General features: G+C 28.0%; 3 long non-coding RNA genes and 1 pseudogene across 5 annotated transcripts in view; 3 read left to right on the top strand and 1 right to left on the bottom strand.

Annotated features, from left to right (window-relative positions):
* The first annotated feature begins 486 nt into the window (after positions 1 to 486).
* On the top strand, positions 487 to 3,768 carry LOC126902016 (G-protein coupled receptor GRL101-like; annotated as a pseudogene).
* A 17-nt stretch (positions 3,769 to 3,785) lies between these two features.
* On the top strand, positions 3,786 to 8,289 carry LOC126900564 (uncharacterized). Its single transcript, XR_007702879.1, has 3 exons — positions 3,786 to 3,854; positions 6,106 to 6,159; positions 8,080 to 8,289. It is a non-coding gene; the product is annotated as an uncharacterized LOC126900564 (long non-coding RNA).
* A 3,435-nt stretch (positions 8,290 to 11,724) lies between these two features.
* The window catches only part of LOC126900562 (uncharacterized), a 10,290-nt gene continuing 3,042 nt past the window's right edge, over positions 11,725 to 18,972 (bottom strand). Inside the window, exons 2-5 of one of the 3 annotated variants that reach the window (XR_007702876.1) lie at positions 14,230 to 14,323; positions 12,607 to 14,145; positions 12,249 to 12,457; positions 11,725 to 11,891 (exon numbers count right to left, since the gene is read on the bottom strand). This is a non-coding gene — a long non-coding RNA (uncharacterized LOC126900562). Of the gene's footprint in view, positions 11,892 to 12,248; positions 12,545 to 12,606; positions 14,324 to 18,972 lie in introns of all 3 variants that reach the window. The other 2 variants (XR_007702877.1, XR_007702875.1) reach the window with 2 other exon arrangements.
* Positions 14,000 to 14,622, top strand: LOC126900563 (uncharacterized). Its single transcript, XR_007702878.1, has 4 exons — positions 14,000 to 14,103; positions 14,253 to 14,309; positions 14,407 to 14,446; positions 14,529 to 14,622. It is a non-coding gene; the product is annotated as an uncharacterized LOC126900563 (long non-coding RNA).

Genomic DNA, 18,972 nt, shown 5'->3' with positions numbered 1-18,972 from the left:
TTAATTTTTTTTTCTGTGACACTACATAAGAACTAAATTAAGTTGGTTAAATTTAATGTCTACGTAAACGTTAAAATCTGTTGTTGTTTTTTTTACAAAACCTAAAGGAAAATTTACATCATGCCAAAATTATATTACATATAAAGTATAAACGGAGATAATTCAATAAAATTTCATGTAAATGAAAATAAAAATGCCTAGTAATTTTAATATTAAATTACTTGGATGAAAAGTAAAAAATAATCTTAATATTTTATGTAGCCTGTGATTCAATAAAGATTTAATAATATTTTTAGCGGACATTCCTTGTATTAAACTAGATGGATCCGACGAAAACAATTGTGATGAGTACAGTTTATATTAATTGGATAAGTTTGTACACCAAAATCCAAATAATAGTAGTTTGAAGAAAATGTTGAAAAACAAATACGCTATGATTTGTCTTTTTAGTAATTTTTTTTGAATTGCAAAAGTTTTAATCTTAGTATGCGGTAAGTGTAAATGTATCCACTAATTGTTCAAAATACATTCAGGCTTTTGTTTTGTAATTTTAAACTTTCTATTTAGTATTTATTTTGTATATTTTACGGGACAAGTCCACGATAAACATTAAAATTTAATTGATAGCACATCATAAATAACACAAAAATAGATAAATACATAATATAAAAAATAATACAACTAATTTATGAGGACAAAATATTTAAATTTAGATTTAAGATATTTGTTAAAAACATTATTATTGAAATATTATATTTATTACAGTTATACATAATTCGAATTATGTATAAATTATTAACACAATTAGTTCTATAAAAAATAAATTAAAATATCTAATATTCATGAACGTAAAAAGTAAATTTCTCTAAAAACTCTAGGCAATAATAGATACCATTCAAAACATTATATAAAAATGAAAAATAATTTATTAATCTTCTAGTAATTAGAGATTCAATACAAAAGAGACTATGTATTGCATTAACTATACTGATTTTTTTTGAAATGCTTACGTTTCAATAACTTTTAGTCGGATATTAGTGAATACAATTAATAATAAATTTTCCGTTTGAGTATGTACTTATGGAATAAGTCATAAATTACGTCCGTAAATAAACTAATAAAAAAATAATAATAAGCCAAATGCCTATTACACTAGTAATTTACTGCGTTATTAAAATTATTTTAACATCGCATAATACATAGTCACATAATTTCTTGCGTACTTATAGATCACAGACTATGTAAGCAAGATGAATTTCGTTGTGACAACGGACAGTGTATTTCATTATTATACAAATGCTTTGATACTGGAGACAACCAATTGGGCTGTGTAGATAAATCACACTTAAAACACTGCAGTATGATTATTATTTTAACTTATGAAGTATTATTATCAATTAATTTTATTAAAATATCAGGTGACTGGAAGTGTGATCAAGGACAACATAAATGTCACCGTGGACCATGTATCAATGAATCAATGGTATGCAACAAACAAGTTGATTGTGATTTTACATGGGACGATGAGGATAATTGCAGTGATTATCTATTAATATTTATTAAAAAAAAATTTTTTTTTGAAATGTTTATTTTATTTTTAGCTTTCCAATGTTCTAATGTGGCGTCTAAATGTGATTGTCAGGATGTAATGATAAACTGCACGAATCTTGGATTACGTGAATTTCCGTATGACGCTGAAAAAGAAATAACATTCTAGTTAGTTTAGCATAAAAATTTAACACATACTTAATTTTTAATAAAAATAGTTTTTATTTTTTAAGCCATTTAAAAAGCAACTACTTCGGAGAATATCTCAACTCAAAAACTTTCCGGCATTTAGACCGTTTAGTTTACTTGTAAGTCGAGCATATAAAATTTTCTTGTTAAAATATTCGTTATGTTAAATTTATGTTTCTTTCTAATTTAATTGATTAATTCTTTAAAATTTATGTTATCATTTCTAGGGACCTGACCAATAATTCGGTTTCAGAAATTTAACCTTTTATATTTTCCACTCTTTGGCGTTTGACAATATTAAATTTACAAATAACCAAATATCTATTTTAAGAAACGGCTTGTTTCTCGGACTAGGTAGGCTGACTGGATTGTAAGTATAAAACAAACATTCAATTTACCGTTTCATTGCTACACTATAAAAGCTAAAATGTCGTCTTATAAATTGTGTACGTAGGCATTTAGAAGGTAACAGCATTCAGTATCTTCATTCAGTATCTTCATTCAATGGCGTTTCACGGTCTGTCCTCTTTGATGACATTGTAAGTATATTAATTTATGTAATAATCTGCAACATAAATAAGATTACACATTGATAACCATATGACAACAATTTTCCCAGAGACTTGAGCTGACAAAATATATCCCAGATTGAATCGGACGCATTTGTCGGTCTTAGATCACTCAAAAGCTTGTGAGTAATTAATTATTTTTGTTTATTTAAAAAATATTTATTGTATATTATAAAGCACAAATATTATCAGGGATTTATCGCAAAATTCTCTTACACATTTGTCGGATGGTTCTTTTCGAGGAATGCCTCAATTGAACATTTTGTGAGTAAAATTAAAATTTTCATTTTATTTGAAACTTTGAATTAATTTTCATATTTTTTGAAGGAACCTTAAAAAAAATCGATTGAGAACAGTTGATCTTAGCGGGTTTCTCACAATGCCTACTCTACAGACACTGTAAATAAAAAACAATTACATTTTTTAATTTAACATTACCTAGTTATTCATTTATTTTATTGCGAATTTTTCTAGATTTACTGATGCATTTCGTTTTTGCTGCTTAGCACGGCACGTACCTCAGTGTCGCCCTTTGCCTGATGAGTTTAGCTCTTGTGAAGATCTCATGTCCAATATCGTACTCAGAGTGTGTATTTGGATATTGGCCATTGTTGCAATTACTGCAAATCTTATTGTAATTATATTCCGAGCCAAGTACAGGCATACCAACCAAGTTCACTCGTTTCTCATTGTCAACTTGGCACTTGGTGATTTTCTAATGGGATCCTACTTGCTAGTTATAGCTGTCGTCGATTGGTATTATCGAGGATCATACTTTATTCATGACTCTGACTGGAGGCAAAGTACCATGTGTAATGTGGCAGGATTTATAAGCACTTTTCCAGTGAATTATCTGTTTTTACATTGACTGGTAAGTTGTTTGTCCAAACGTATTTGGAAATTATGGAATATTATTGAATTTTCTATTTTTTAGTTATTACTTTAGAAAGACTGTTAGTTATAATATTCCCATTTAAAATCCGTCGACTTCAAATGGACTGTACACGAATTTTGATGGCTATATGTTGGTTTTTAGCTATCATTATTTCTGTAATACCTTTGTTTGACATTCATTACTTTAGGTAATGCTTAGTTATAATATTTTAAATAATTATTTAGTTCTTTTAATTTTTCTATAGAAACTTCTACAGACGTTCTGGCGTATACTTAGCGTTACATATCACACCCGATAAACCTAACGGTTGGGAATACTCAGTATTCATATTTGTATGTAGGTGTTACCGAAAAATATTTTATTTAAAATCTAATAGATTTTTAATATTTAGTTGTCAATCTGGGTTCGCTATTATTGATATCCGGTAGTTATCTCTGGATGTTTTTCGTAGCCAAGACAACTAACAGGGCAACAGAAAATCTCATTAGGCATCGTGTGCTCAGTGAATCTGCAATGGCATGGCGAATGAGTCTACTGGTTGCTACAGATGCTGCTTGTTGGGTGCCTATAATAGGCTNACAGACGCTGCTTGTTGGGTGCCTATAATAGGCTTAGGTTTATGGTCCCTCGCGGGATTCACTGTACATCCACAGGTAAAATGTATTTTTAATGATTTTATCATCTCTAAGAGTAAACAATTTATTAAACTTAAAAACGTTTAAATACTTGTAGAATTATCCGTTGATTTTTTCATTTGAATATTTATAAAACACCGAAAATGTTTACAAAATATTTACACACATTTCAAAACATTATTTGTCTTTTCAATAAAACAAAAATCATAAAATTGATATTTTATAATACTTTAATATTTAATACTCAATATTCTAATTTATCGAAAAAGATGTTAAAGTTTTAATTGTAAAGATTTAAATAGCTTACAAATTTTTACCGTCCACTTTTTGAAGAATATTTTTTAACTTATATAATTGAAAAATAAACATTCAAATCAAATTATTTATTTCATAATAAACAATAATTATTCACACTATACCTCAAAAACTAATTTATTTGATAAAAATCGAATTCTAAGTAACGGAAAAATAATGCAAGTTTGTAGTAATACCTCAGCTTATATACTTATGTTATAAATTCCAAATAATCATTTCAAATAAAAATTTTTTAATCTAGTTTAAAACTGTCGTATCTGATTATACTTGTAAAAAAAATTAGTTAACTTCAACTTATTTATAATGTTTAATATGAATGTACTTATTTGTGTATTTTATTATCAGATGCTATTAAAATTTTCAACTAATACTAAGAGTAATTTTTATGGCATCATGATATCTATATTAAAACCATAACATACCATTCTTTTAATTTAAGAACTAATATCATCTGATTTCAATACATTTTTTGTGATGTTATTTTCTTATTATACATTCTATTTTATTTTTGAATCTTACGTACGTTAAAAAATGTTTGATTATTTTCAATTTATCTAATATTAAAATTTATTTTAACTTTAATCTGTGCTTGTAATGTCTACCAAAAAGTTTAAATCAACTATAGACCAAAAGATAAATACATGAATTGGTCACTTTTAGATATAATGTCGTACATAACTACAAGAGGTCACAGAACGCAAAGGGTTTACTGTAATTTTGAATAATATAACTTCATCGCACACGTTTTGTTTTGTACTGTTTGACTTTACTATAATAATATTCAATTGTAATTTATTGTTGTTTCAANTTTGTCCTGTTTGACTTTACTATAATAATATTCAATTGTAATTTATTGTTGTTTCAAAAATACAGTTTTTGTTTTCTACTTTATTGAAAATACACTAAAAGTTTATTTGTCTTTTATCCTGTAACATTTTATTATTTCGGTAAATAAATGCGTTTTTTGCGTACAAGAAATAAATAATAAAAAATTTCCCTCGGTTCGCACAATCAGAAACTTGTAAACACATTGTATCTACGCTATAAGAATTAGTAGTATAATAAAGTCGTAGAAGTTATATGTCAGGAAACAATAATTTAAATGATATTTATATTACTTAAAAAAACGAGTTGCTTTGTATTAATTTAATAATAACAAGCAGAAATTATTTAAGTATTTTTTTACAATCATTATGTCTAAATAGAGAATCAATTGAATCATTAAACATTTTTTTTATTGTAATTATCTGTTAAGATAAAATTCAATTTGCTAACCAAAAACTAAAACTATTTTTATTTAGCTTTTATTTCAACATATAAAAGAAACAGTTCTTACACGCTTTCGTTACACAAAAAATAAACATAATTTAAATAATTCATATAACATGAATGAAGGGATATGAATGTATTTTTAACAATAGTAAGAAACAAAAATATTAAAAAAAAGCAAATAAATCTAAACTATTAACAAACTAAAGTTTTTCGGTTGTATTGGAATGACATGATGCCCGGAAGAAACTCTAGTTAGAATAATTTTTTTTGTTCAAAAAAAAAAGGCGTGAAAATATTATAATTATTATGGTTCTTTTTTTGTGTGTTTATACAGTCGCAAATTTTTACTATTTCATATTAAAACAAAAATAATGTTTAATAAAACACATAAGTATAATTAATGATTATTTTAAAACAAAAACCTACCGGTAAAAAAACACAAAAATGCCATTTCAGTATTTTGTATTTCCAAACGTTAAATAGTAATTAATAAAACTGAAGTTGAAAGAAACTCTTAAAATTAAAAGTAGTTAAACGTTCTAATATTTGATTTTACGAAGATCGCAAAGAAAAAAAATACTAAACAATGCCACTAAAATTTATTAAATAGTAAAAACTATTAAAATAGCGTATTTAGATTGTTCAATTTTCCAAACTAATGCAAATTAATATTGTTTTTCAGATGTGAATGATGCGAAGTGATGACATTTTAAATGATCAGCAAGATTCCTTCCAGGTACACTATGCTTTTCTTTATTAAGATGATTTTCACGTGATTTGTAAGGTTCAAACGATTGTGTCCAAATGTACACATTTTGCACTTAAAGTTTAAACCAAACCATATCAAATGTAACAAGCAAGAAAATAATAGGCAACCGTAGACGGAAAAGACCTTTTATTAAATTTAACTTTCATTTTGTTATCAATTTGTTTTAGTTCACTTAGTATTGAAACGAGTTCACAAATACTTAAAAAGAAAATGTTTAAGTATACTAATAATATATTTACCATAAACAAAGTCTCTCGCCAACGGAATAATCAAATTATACATCCCAAACTTAAAATTCAAATCATCATTTTCTCTAATTAAAAATGCTCATGTAAAAACTCATGTGAAAATAAAATTAAAAAATTATACATCAGTAATACGATTATTCCTAAGGATGGGTCGAATATAAGTTCTTGAACTAACCAAATTAGCTTTTTTTCTTCTAATACAATAACACATTTTTCCAGTGTTCGAAAAAAAATGATTATTTTTGTAAATTATATGTTAATTGTAATGTAAATACATAATTATAGTGAGCCAAAAGTAAGGTTTTGGTTGGTGTATAATATAATAAATAAAATTGGGTGTGTTGATTAATTAATTTGAATTTTGAGCACTTGAATAAATTTAATCATCTTACTTTCGGTTACTATAATTCAGTTTGTTTAATATCATTGGGGTCGTGGAGTCCGAGGGTTTTATAGAATGACAATACAATTTAATAAAAGGGTTATGATAAATGTTGAGATTTAATGTGTGTATCAAATTTTACAAACTTTGGTGAATCATTTGAAAAGTCTCACGTTTCAAAGAGCACGAGCTTATGTCGGCAACTATGAAGCGTAATAAGAAAATGCGTAGGTACGATCTTTGGTCAAGCACTTCGAACGCATTTAATAATTCATTTTGACAAACCAGTCAATAAATTTGGTATTTGTATTAAACTTATAAAACTTAGTAAATCATTTGAATAGTCTCACGTTTCAAAGAGGACGAGCTAATGTCGGCAACTATGAAACGTAATAAGAAAATGCGTAGGTACGATCTTTGGTCAAGCACTTCGAACGCATTTAATAATTCTCATGAAAAACCAGTTAATAAATTTAGTATGTGTAAAGATAAATTAATTACTATTGTTTTGTCATTTTCTTCTCGGATTAAATAATTCCAAATTATTGGAATTAAAATGTATCACCTACTTTATAATGTTTGTGCGGAATTGAAATGAATAAGACTGACAAGTTTTTCTTTCTGAATATTTGAGAGACTGGTGGTCTATTGCTTCATTTGACTCTAGGCTTGAGAAGTGGAATGTCCCTATTTTATAGCTTTTTACGGCTTTTTATATGAAATCTATGATCTATATATGTCACTAAAATGTAGGAATTGACCACCAGAGCTCTCATCTTTATTGAAACGAAAATTATAAGCAGGGATAATATATTGCATTGGTTGTGGTACATATGATTTTTGTTAGGGATACTGTTACTTAATACATTGTCTTTGTAGATTAATTTACAGTGTTTACATTTATGATACAGATATTAATTTTAAACTGAACAAGTACAAATATTGTATTAATTACATTAGTGATTATGCTATGATATCAATTTAAGATAATTATTTGTTTTATGATAAACATTGCGAATAATATTAAATTTGAGCGATGAACGGTATCACAACAGTTTTATGTNCAATGAACGGTATCACAACATAATTTTCACTAACACATTATTATTTGATCTAATAACAAATATTAAAAAATATATTATCTCTGAAAAATTATTTTTAATTATCTTTTAACCTTATTATCAACTTTGTTTTGGTATAATTATTTATTTTAGTTGTATGAAGATAACGCATTTCTTTAATTATTCGTTTTTACAGGGGCCCTAAAATTGTTGAGACTGAAATGACTGAAAATGGAAAAGTTACGGTGGGGAAAAAGATATGAACAGCAATGGCGAACAAACCACGAGACCCCTATAACCTATTCGTACCGTCAAATATTATATATAAAATTTGCTCAGTGTTTACCGCCCTTAAAAGTGTGATATAATTATAATTGTACATAACAAATAACAATGAATAAATGAACTATTACCTCAATAACATTTTATTATTTAAAATGATCCGAACGAGATGTAACTTACTCAAGATATCTTGATTGTATTCTTTTCACTCACATAGTCATAAAAAACCCTTTATTTGTTCATACTATATTTTCCAGTTTATATAAATTATTAAATTTATAATACGAAAATACACTGGTATCTTCATAAACGCTTAAAATAATAGGCTACGCAAATCTTTTTATGACTACTAATATTTATAAGCTTTGTTGAGAACACGTGCTTTTAAGTATTGTCTAAGTTAATTAAGATGAAAACACATTTTTTGTCACTTGATAAAATGAGATTGCTAGTCAATGTGAAGTTAAACTTTACTGCTCCAAATACAATTGTGTATAATTTGTACACCATAAATTAAATTCTGGTTAATTTTTAAATTAACTATATAATGTAAAACTTCCATAAGGCTGTAAAAAAGTCACGTATTTTTAAATATTAATGACTATTTAAGCCAAGTATAATGAACAAGTTGTTCTTCACACAATGTTATTTAATCATATTGCCAGACTGATCCCGTCAGTAGTTGTAATTTATAATGATTTTATATTTTATACAGAGTGATCAAAATCTGGCAAGATATTTTTTTTCTTAGAAACTATTGAGCATTTAAAATTTTTATGAAGAAAAAATGAAGTTCTAAATTTGATATAACACTTTATTACAAAGAAAAAATGTTATTTTTATACAAAACACTTGCATATTATTAATAAACAATGAGTTTTATTAACCAAAATAATATTTATAAGGCATACTTTAGAGCAGTAGACATTATGTAAAAAATTCCACGAATAATCTTTAATGGAAAATAATATTATTACTATCAAAATCTACTTTATTTTTATTTTGTCATAAAACGAGTTACAAAATAATTAATGAAATAATAAATTATATTTTTAACGGAGCAAAATCTAAAATTTTTGAAAATTACTAAAATAATTTGTCTGTATCATTTAATGATACAGAAAGTAATCAGTATAAGATAAACCGATAATAATAGTTACTTGTATATTTATTTAGAGGATATTGAACATAAGTAGAAATTTATAAAAAATAATTCGAATCAATTCTTTCAAAATCTAAAATAGCATATCATTTCAGTTGTTGTTATTTATGAATTAAGTAATAGATGTATTCAATTTTATAAGATCTACATTATAAATCATTGTGACCTGAGATTTTGTTTCCATTATTCGTCTAATCTTCATATATTCTACGTACTACTAATTAAAAAAATGACACGACTTACGTCGCAAAAATGTGATCGACATGTAATATTGTATTATTACTTATAATATTAAAATATTATATTATGTTATCTTCTGTACATGTATGTCATATATTATGAATTCACAAGATCACCAAAACAAGGTTCCCTTATTTAAGACTTAAAATAATCAATAAATTAGTCAATTAAATCTGACTATCGTACAGATTCAAAGTCACGCCCATGTGTGGGTTCTCAACTAAGTCCAGCCAATCACATTTAAATATTAATTAAGATCCATAGTTTCTAAGATCACACTAGGGATAGCTACACGACCCTCGTCTACTATAAAAACCCATTTTTTCCTTTTAATATCAGTTCTTTCGGCTATTTTAAATTACACAAAATCTGCGACACTCTACTCAAGATTCTACTCTCTGGGACTTAGTTTATTTTTTAATTTATTTGGACTTAGAATATTTTTCTTTAAAACTAAATGACACCTAGAGATTTTAAAGTGAATTTTGTTTTGGTGAATCTTTTAATTTAATTTAATTTGTTCATTAAATAATAATATTTTATTTTTATTTTACCATGGAAATAAATGTCAATTAATATTTTAAAATAAAACATTTTTTTTTTATATATATATAATAAAACCGAATCAACTCTAATTTTCTCAGTTAATGATAAATATTTATTATATGACTAAGTGTATTGCAACTCTATACTTATTGGGTAGCTAATCTTCTGTGGTTTAATGTCTTTGTTCTAACGAACATCGCGCCGGCAGACAGAGTAAAGGTTGCAATTAAATATTTTTAAAGTTAGGTGTTAGGTTAGAATATATTTGTAAGCCTATGTGTATTGGGTAGCTAATCTTCTGTGGTTTAATGTCTTTGTTCTAACGAACATCGCGCCGGCAGACAGAGTAAAGGTTGCAATTAAAGAATTTTAAGGTTAGGTGTTAGGTTAGAATATATTTGTAAGCCTATGTGTATTGGGTAGCTAATCTTCTGTGGTTTAATGTCTTTGTTTTAACAAACATCGCGCCGGCAGACAGCACAGAGAAACTTACAAATATATGTTTTTAGTGTTTAATTTTTGTCTTGGTGATTATTGTGCCGCATCCTTTCAAGGTGCTTTAATTTAGCACCGGGACACATTGGGCCACCACAATTCCGCCCTGACAAATCTTTTACATAGATATAAATATTTCTGAATCTTGTTTTGGTCAGGCCAGAGGAAAATTTAAGAAATATTGGTGTCGATCTCTCAATAAAATATAATCTCTCAAACAATATACTCATTCTACTAAGTCAACTAAAGATACATTATTTGATTATAATTATAAAAATATAGAGTGTATAGAATCTCTTGCATATAATAATACAGTCATAGATTTTGTGTAATGGTTTCGTATTATTTATAATTAATCGCTTTATTCTCAAACGGTCATATTTACTGTCTAACTCAGAGTGTACAACGTGTGAAATACAGTGTGAACTCATAATCAACATTGGATTGTCTAAAATAAGCATTACACTACGTGGGATACAAGGTAAGTACAAATTTAAATTCCCGCTTTCAAATTATAAATACTCTATTGCGTAATAAACCATTAAGATAGGTAATAAAGTTTGGTAGGATAATTGACTTNTAATAAAGTTTGGTAGGATTCTTCTTCAAGGACACTTCAATGAGAAAAGAAATCCTGAAAATGTAAATTAATATAATAGAGGATATGTATGAAGGCACTTTTACCAGGGTAATAAGTGTGGGAGGAGTAACAGAAGGTTTTAAGGTAAAAGTATAAGTGTACAAAGGTTTTGCTTTAAACCCTTACTTATTTTCTATAGCGATGGATAAAATTACTAGAGAAATACACGAGGAAGTGCCGTAATGCATGTTGTTCACTGATGATTAAGTGTTAATAGGAGAAAATAGGGAGGAAATTAATCAAAGGCTAAAGGTGTGGAGATTAGCTCTTGAAGAAAAGTGTTTAAGAATAAGTAGGAGTAAAAGAGAGTTTATTGAGTATAGTTTGACAGAGGAGAACACGAGGTAAATGAAATAATGAGAGAAGTGACAATAAACGAGGACGTAATAGGAGAGTTTTAAGGGGCACACCTAGTGTAACAACCTAAAAAAAGGCCATTTTTGGGAATTAAAAAAAAAAAAAAACTAGCGAATCCATCTATTTAAAATTTTGAGGGTATATTTATACATGTTTTGAGAATACACGGTAAAATTTTTGAAATAAAATATTAAATATTTTTGAAATGACACGCGATCTCCGGCGGCGCCAAAAAAAAAAGGTCCTCCACTGCTAGAGTGATTGCAGCCTTCTCCGTTGATAAAACCTAAAAAAAAAAATTCTCGTTAAACTAAAACATATTGTCTGTACGATGACCCTCGGGCGAACAAAAAAATCAAAAATTAACAAAATGGCGGCATTTTGAAAAAAAAAGTTAAATTTTTCCCAAAATTTTGGTCGATTTTGGCCTGCCAAAATTCGATTTTTGATCAGATCAAAAAACTGGAGGGTCATCGTATGGAGAACTATATAGAGGAGATGCAAAAAAAAATTTGATAGCGATCAGATCATTTGTCTCCGAGTAATCACTCCAGCAAATTCGAAAAATGCTGTTTCGAGAAAAATGCGTTTAAAGATAAAATGATCGTTTTCACTGTTATAAATGGATTAAAATCATACTTACAGCTAATCTGCTATTCCAGGCCCATATAATTCACCTTCCTCTTCCTCAAAAAGTGCTTGTTGAGCTGAAGAAGCTCTTCTTCGAGATGATCGACCCTCTTTTGAACAAGCCCGTTGGCGATGATCAGCGATTCGTAGTCTCGTCTCGTTCTTAAGAGCCGTATAATCTCTTGCTGCAGGTCCAACTTTTACTCCCATTGCATTAAATATCTTTAAAATTGAGGAGTAACCGTCATTGAATATTGAAGTTGCAAAAAAATTTGCTAATTCAATAGTTTTCAATCCATTATGAAGGTGCTTTGGTGAAAAGTGCCAAAGTAAACCGTTGTAACTTTCATTATTATTTTGAGTATTACTACCTTTGCATCTATCAAGCAATTCATGCCGAGATAAATCTTCATAAATAGGCTTTAGACCTTTTTCAACTTCTGGATCCAGTGGGAGGTAATCGTGCTTAAACTTACTTCAGGTATATCCCGTAGCCAATGCAACTATCTAACTGCCGAGCGGCTACTCTTTTAAATGGCTGTAACTCAAAAACTATTTAAGATATCGATTTAAAATTTTAGTATGTTATTTTTAAAGGTATAACCTATCAAAATATGGGGGAAAAAAAAATCGATTTTTTGAAAATTTCACACTAGGTGTGCCCCTTAAGTATTTAGGATCAGTTGTTCAAAAAGACGGTAGTATTGACGAGGATGCAAGACACAGGAAGTGTTTTACACTCTACAGTGCGGATGGTTTAATAAGGATAGAAGCGTCTGGTGCATCATGCAATAAAAGAATTCTAATGAGGTTGAAAGGTAAGTTCTATAAGACTGTAGTAAGACCAGATATGGATGTATGGTTCAGAGTGTTGGCACGGACGACAATAAAGTAGAGCATATAACGAGTGTAGCAGAGATGAGTGGAGTGACTAGAAAAGATGGGATAAGGAACGAACATATAAGAAGGAGAATGGGTGTAGCATCAATCGTGGATAAGATGAGAGAAAATATATTACTAAGATATATACTACATAAATACTTAGATGGTTTGGTCATGTTATGAGGAGAGAAGAATCAGAAGCTGTAAGAACAGTTATAGAAATGAATGTTGAAGGAAGAAGAGGTAGAAGTAGACCATATTATTTTAAGCATATATGAGATTACAATTATAAAATTTTATTTCATTTTTACAAAAACCTGTGTTTTTAGTACCATAAGTAGATTAAAATGAGCATTTAAAACATTTGAAGTTTTAAATAATCCATAAAAGCTGTAACGCATTTATAACTATTAGAAAATATAAAAATTCATTAACATGTGAATTAATGAAGTCGAAATATGATACGTATATATGTATATGGTATTGCCACAATTTTATGAGTGAGGGACTAGTTAAAAAAACTGCATTAACCATATTTTAATAAGTTTCAAAATATCACACTGAAACATTCTTTGAACTTTATTTATTAGACGGAAACACCCTCCAGAAAAATGTTTGGTTCACAACGATTCTATTGAAACGTTTACCGTATTAGGTTTTACCTTCGCGTAACTTGGACGAATAACTAAAAAAGAAAATATATAAAAATATATCACAATTTAAATTTATATTAATTAAAATATTGTTTGGTTCAAAAAAAATGTAATTCGACCGTCGTTAATGGATACTCCAACTAGAAATTACAGTTGATTTGTAAGAGATTAATCATTAAAGTGACATTCTGTTTAAATAATACTCTCAACGCAGAAAATATATTTATAAGAGAATTATAGTAAAAATATTTTCTTTTACGAAATATTGTGCTAGTGTTTCATTCTGATTTACTGAAAATATGATGAAAATAATTCATTCCGTTCGTTCATCAGGTAAGTAACTTTACATAATTAGCTATTATATTGTTATATGACCTAAAATAACAGATTAGTACATTAAAATTTCTTTTCGTTCGACAAAACTAATAAAAGAAAATTAATCATTATGATGATATTTACTAATTAATCATATTATTTTACAGCTACACTGAAATGTTTATGGATCAATAGTAAGCCGACCATTATTAAGCTTCTTCGCCGTGAGTATAACATTCTATAAATTAATAATAATTCAATAATAGTTTTAAATATTGTTTAATCATATATTTATATAAAACAATAATTTTATTTTTTCAGTTCTGGAATGCATTCTTTATGCTATCCAAGTTGTTACATGGTAAATAGAACAAATTACTTTAAAACTCATAACAAATTTAGATCTTTTTTTGTAGAGTAATAAATTAATATATTATAAATAGGTTTGCATTAGACAACACAAATAGGTTGATTAAACATCTAGACCGCCACGTTCATTTTGATAACAATATTACCTGCATTGAATATGAAGTGGACACAGATAACGAAACAATAGAAGAGTCCAATGAACATCGAAATGCAAGAGATCAAGTATAAATTTACATGAGCATTTTTTGCATACAACTTATTAAGTATTATCTGTTTTTACCACTCACTTGCTGACCCAGTGAAACGCCAAAACCAATAGCTAAAAAAAGGACTTGGCGCTATATTAACGGAGTCGAGTCACACATCTTGGGACACAAAATTACCACCCTTGTTGTTCGCCGCACTGCGCAATAGGCGTAACGACACGACCGGATACACGCCGTCCGTACTCGTCCTATGCGGGGACGATAACCGTAAACCGGGTGACTGGCTACTTCAGCGGGTAGCACCCGCCGCTACTAACGACGGCCGTATAGAACGCCAACAGCGAATCACCCAAAACAAACATAACACTGTTGTTTACTACAAAGCGCACCGAACGCGAACAAAAAGTTTTGCGCCCAAGTTGTGTGGCTCAGTTAGACTAGCCGAACGCCTTGGTAAAGGGGTATTTTTAACCGACCAGTCCCCACCAAGGAAAATTCACGTCTCATGTATGAAAATGAAATAATAGAAAATGTTTTCTTTTTTTTTGGTTTCTTTTAAATTTTCTCATTCTCATGCATGAAGATTAATGTATGTGATGTAATTAATTATGTCCTCGGCTCACGTAACAGTATCCATATAGACCTGTCGGATAGATATATGACTAATAAAATTTTCTTTTCTCTTTTGTTACTTTTCAGCATGAACAACGACACCACAACAAACACACCGGGCCCCGTGGTTACCGGCGGATCCGCTCCCACACGTGTTACGTTCGTCGGAGGATGCCGCCCGCGCTCCCTTCTCCAGGTGTTACGTAACCCCGTGGCCCACCACAAACGGGATGTTCGGGTAGGTCGCGAGAAAGTAAGGCGGAAAATGTAGAATGCGCTAAACGCTCTTCTCCGTACCTTCCCCTCTAACTCGTAAGCGCTAACTGCCGCCACCAAGATCTGCATGGTAATGTGGCGGCACAGCATTTTCCCCACCAGCCTACTCCAGGAAGGGCCACAACAAGCAATACGGGAGTATATGCTAAGACTCATCCATTAACCTCTATCAATTGAAAAAAATAAAATTGTGTTTTATACTCAGGATGAGCAACAAAATGCCATAGCTCCGATAAATCAAGTTTTTGACGATGTTGACATTAATAATCCCAATGATTTACCTTTGATTGAATCGAATGATCAAAGTACTTTTTTTGTGCCCAATAAAAATGTGAGTATCGAATTATGATTACAATTTAATTATTAGTGTCAATTTTTTATATTAAAGTATAATTGTGTTGTATACTAAGGGTGAAAAACAAAATGTCATAGCTTTGGAAAATGAAGTTTTTGGCGATGCTGACATTAATGATGCCAATAATTTACCTATGACTGTATTGAATGATGAAAATACTCATTTTTTGGCCACTGAAAATGTGAGTGCCAATTTCTCCGAAATATTTTATTGTTAAATCATATAAAATATACATTTTTAATTGTATAAATATAATCTCTTTCAAATAGCTATTATATATTTTTGTGTTCAGGACAATGGTTTATATAAAAATGAGTCACAAAATGTCATAGGTTCAGTACATGACGATGCTGACATTAACGATGCTGTTGATTTAACTTTGACTTTGACGAATAGTGAAAATTCTCCTCTTGTGTCCACTGAAAATGTGAGTGTCAATTTATGTTTACAATTTCTCCGAAATATTTTATTGTTAATTCATATAAAATATACATTTTTAATTATATAAATATAATCTATTTCAAATAGCTATTATATATTTTTGTGTGTTAGGACAATGGAACAATAAAGCAATGTCAGTTAACTCAGGTAAAAAAAGATGAAAGACGGTTCATGATGAAAGATATGGCAAAGTTTGACTTGAATGTAAACTATGTATATCGTCTAAGAGTGTTGTACACTGCTAAAAACTATATCTTTTTGGCTAAAGTGAACGAAGAAAATTCTATTAGGGCACTTGAAAGACGCATTAATGTTTTTTACAGTTACTCTAAGGAAAAAACTTACACCCCACAATTAGATGAGCTATGCGTTATTAAATATAGTAATAACCTTTAAAGTTATTAACTTAATTAACTTGTAAAAGTAATTAATAGTTAAGTATTTTAGTCGAGATTTGTAATTTTAAAGTTAAACAAAATTACTCAAGTCATCAGATTCATTTAATAATTAAATAACTAATTAGTTATATCTTTAAAATACTCAATAAATGAATAATGACTCCGAGTGAAAATATGTGAATCTAAATAAAATTTATCATCAAACTTTGCTAATTACTTTTATCTTAATTTTAGACGACGGTAATTGGTACAGAGGCATCTGTAAGGCCATCAATGAAGATGTTGATGGAAAAATGACATTTTTTATAACACTGCTAGATTGGGGTGATTTCATTTGTGTAAATGTTAATAACATACGAAAAATACAGCCATTTTTCATTCAACACACACCTTTAGTAGTAAAATGCGTTCTTAGAGGTAACTATTTATCATGACAACATGAGGTTGTTTATTTAACATTTAAAGTGATAATTCAATGAAATGTAATTAACCTTTTATTTTTAGATTTGAAACTTTCACGTTTTTCGAAGAAAATTTTAAGGAAACTGTCTAACAAAGTCTTTAATTGCAATGTATTCTCAAGATTTGGACCGACTTATTATGAAATTAAGTCAGAGCAGATATCTAACTTATTAAAAAATTAAAAATTAATTTGAGTGTCAACTAGTTGGCAATTTAACATGAACATATTTATCTTGCTAATTTATAATTTACAAGTAGCTCGTTTTTAAAGAAAATTTCTTAATCCATTATTACATGTTTAGTAATGTACAATTCATTCCAAAACTTATACAACAATTAATAAAAACTATTTATGAAATTTAATCATATATCTGTTAAATAAAGTTGAAAATATATTGATATAATTATGTTTATATAAACATATTGTTCTTCATTTAACAATTATGTTAAGAAATATCAATTATCAGTTTGCATTAATAGAACCTTTACATTTTATGAACGAAAATTACCATTAATTTTCATTGGTGTGATTTATTTTACAATGTGAGTTATGAGATTAGTAAAAAAAATCAACTGATATTTTGTATATTATAACTATATAAAGATTTAATGACAAATATCTTTATGAATTTTACCTTCTAACTAATTAAAATATTATTAATAGTGGTATAGTTAATTATATAATATACACTAATTGCAATTATATTACTAAGAAAAAAATATTTTTATTCATAGCCTGCATTGAAACTTATTAGAATAGATAATTATTTAAATTCTATTGATTGATTGAGCTTCAGTAAACTTAGTTGAGAATATGATAGGTAGTAGTAAAATAATCTTATCCTTATCTTATACAATATAAAATTACAATTCATACAGTTTTTATTATTATAATAATAGATTTAATTTATTTATAAGCATTTCTTTAAGAAGAAATGGTATTATAAGAGAGAATAATTTGTGATTTTTTTATATTTATGTTTGAAATAATCGATGAAAAGAAAAAAGAATGTTAAAGAAACATTTAAATAATTAATTAATTCTTGATTGCTATGTAAATATATCGATAGTTAATAGTGAATAATAATAGTGTAATATTATGGGTGTACTTAAAAAATCTATCATAATTATTTAATTATATTATGAGTTTAAATTATCATTTGTAAATTCACAAATAATAATTGTGTTCACATTTACTATAAATGTTGTATAACGACGATTAATTGTTATGGTGTAACATTAGTGTATATGACTGTTCGCGAGTAAATCATCAGATTATTTTTTTATGACAATTACTTAATGTGGATTGCGTGTGCTAAGTATATTTTATACTGATGTAAACTAAGTAAACGGTATTTTCTTCCTTTTCAAGAAAAAAATATTTTTAAAGGAAATTAAACATGCATTTATTGAGCATAGATCATTTTTTTCTTTTTTTAATAAGACCTTATAAAGAGAAAGAAAAAGCGATAAAAAATATAAATAAAATTACTAATATGAAGATTGTAAAAAATACAGGGTGATTTTTTTATCATAACCCACTCAATTACTTGCAGAATAATAATAATTTAGACATTTTTTTTTCCATTATCTTTAGTTACACATTATTCTTGAATTTTTAACTATGTAATACTTTTTAAGTTCATCCCTTATGCCTTGGAAGGGGGTCAACTTTGTTTTTTTAAATGGTAACACATATTTTTAATTTAATAAAATGTTTGAGTTTTTAATTTAATAGTAAATGGCATTTGAATTTTTAATATAACTT

Source organism: Daktulosphaira vitifoliae, unplaced genomic scaffold, assembly GCF_025091365.1.
Source record: "Daktulosphaira vitifoliae isolate Bord-2020 unplaced genomic scaffold, ASM2509136v1 Scaffold_3, whole genome shotgun sequence".
Classification (NCBI taxonomy): Eukaryota; Metazoa; Arthropoda; class Insecta; order Hemiptera; family Phylloxeridae; genus Daktulosphaira; species Daktulosphaira vitifoliae.
Note: the sequence above shows the minus strand (reverse complement) of the source record. Positions and strands in the feature narration are given on the sequence as shown.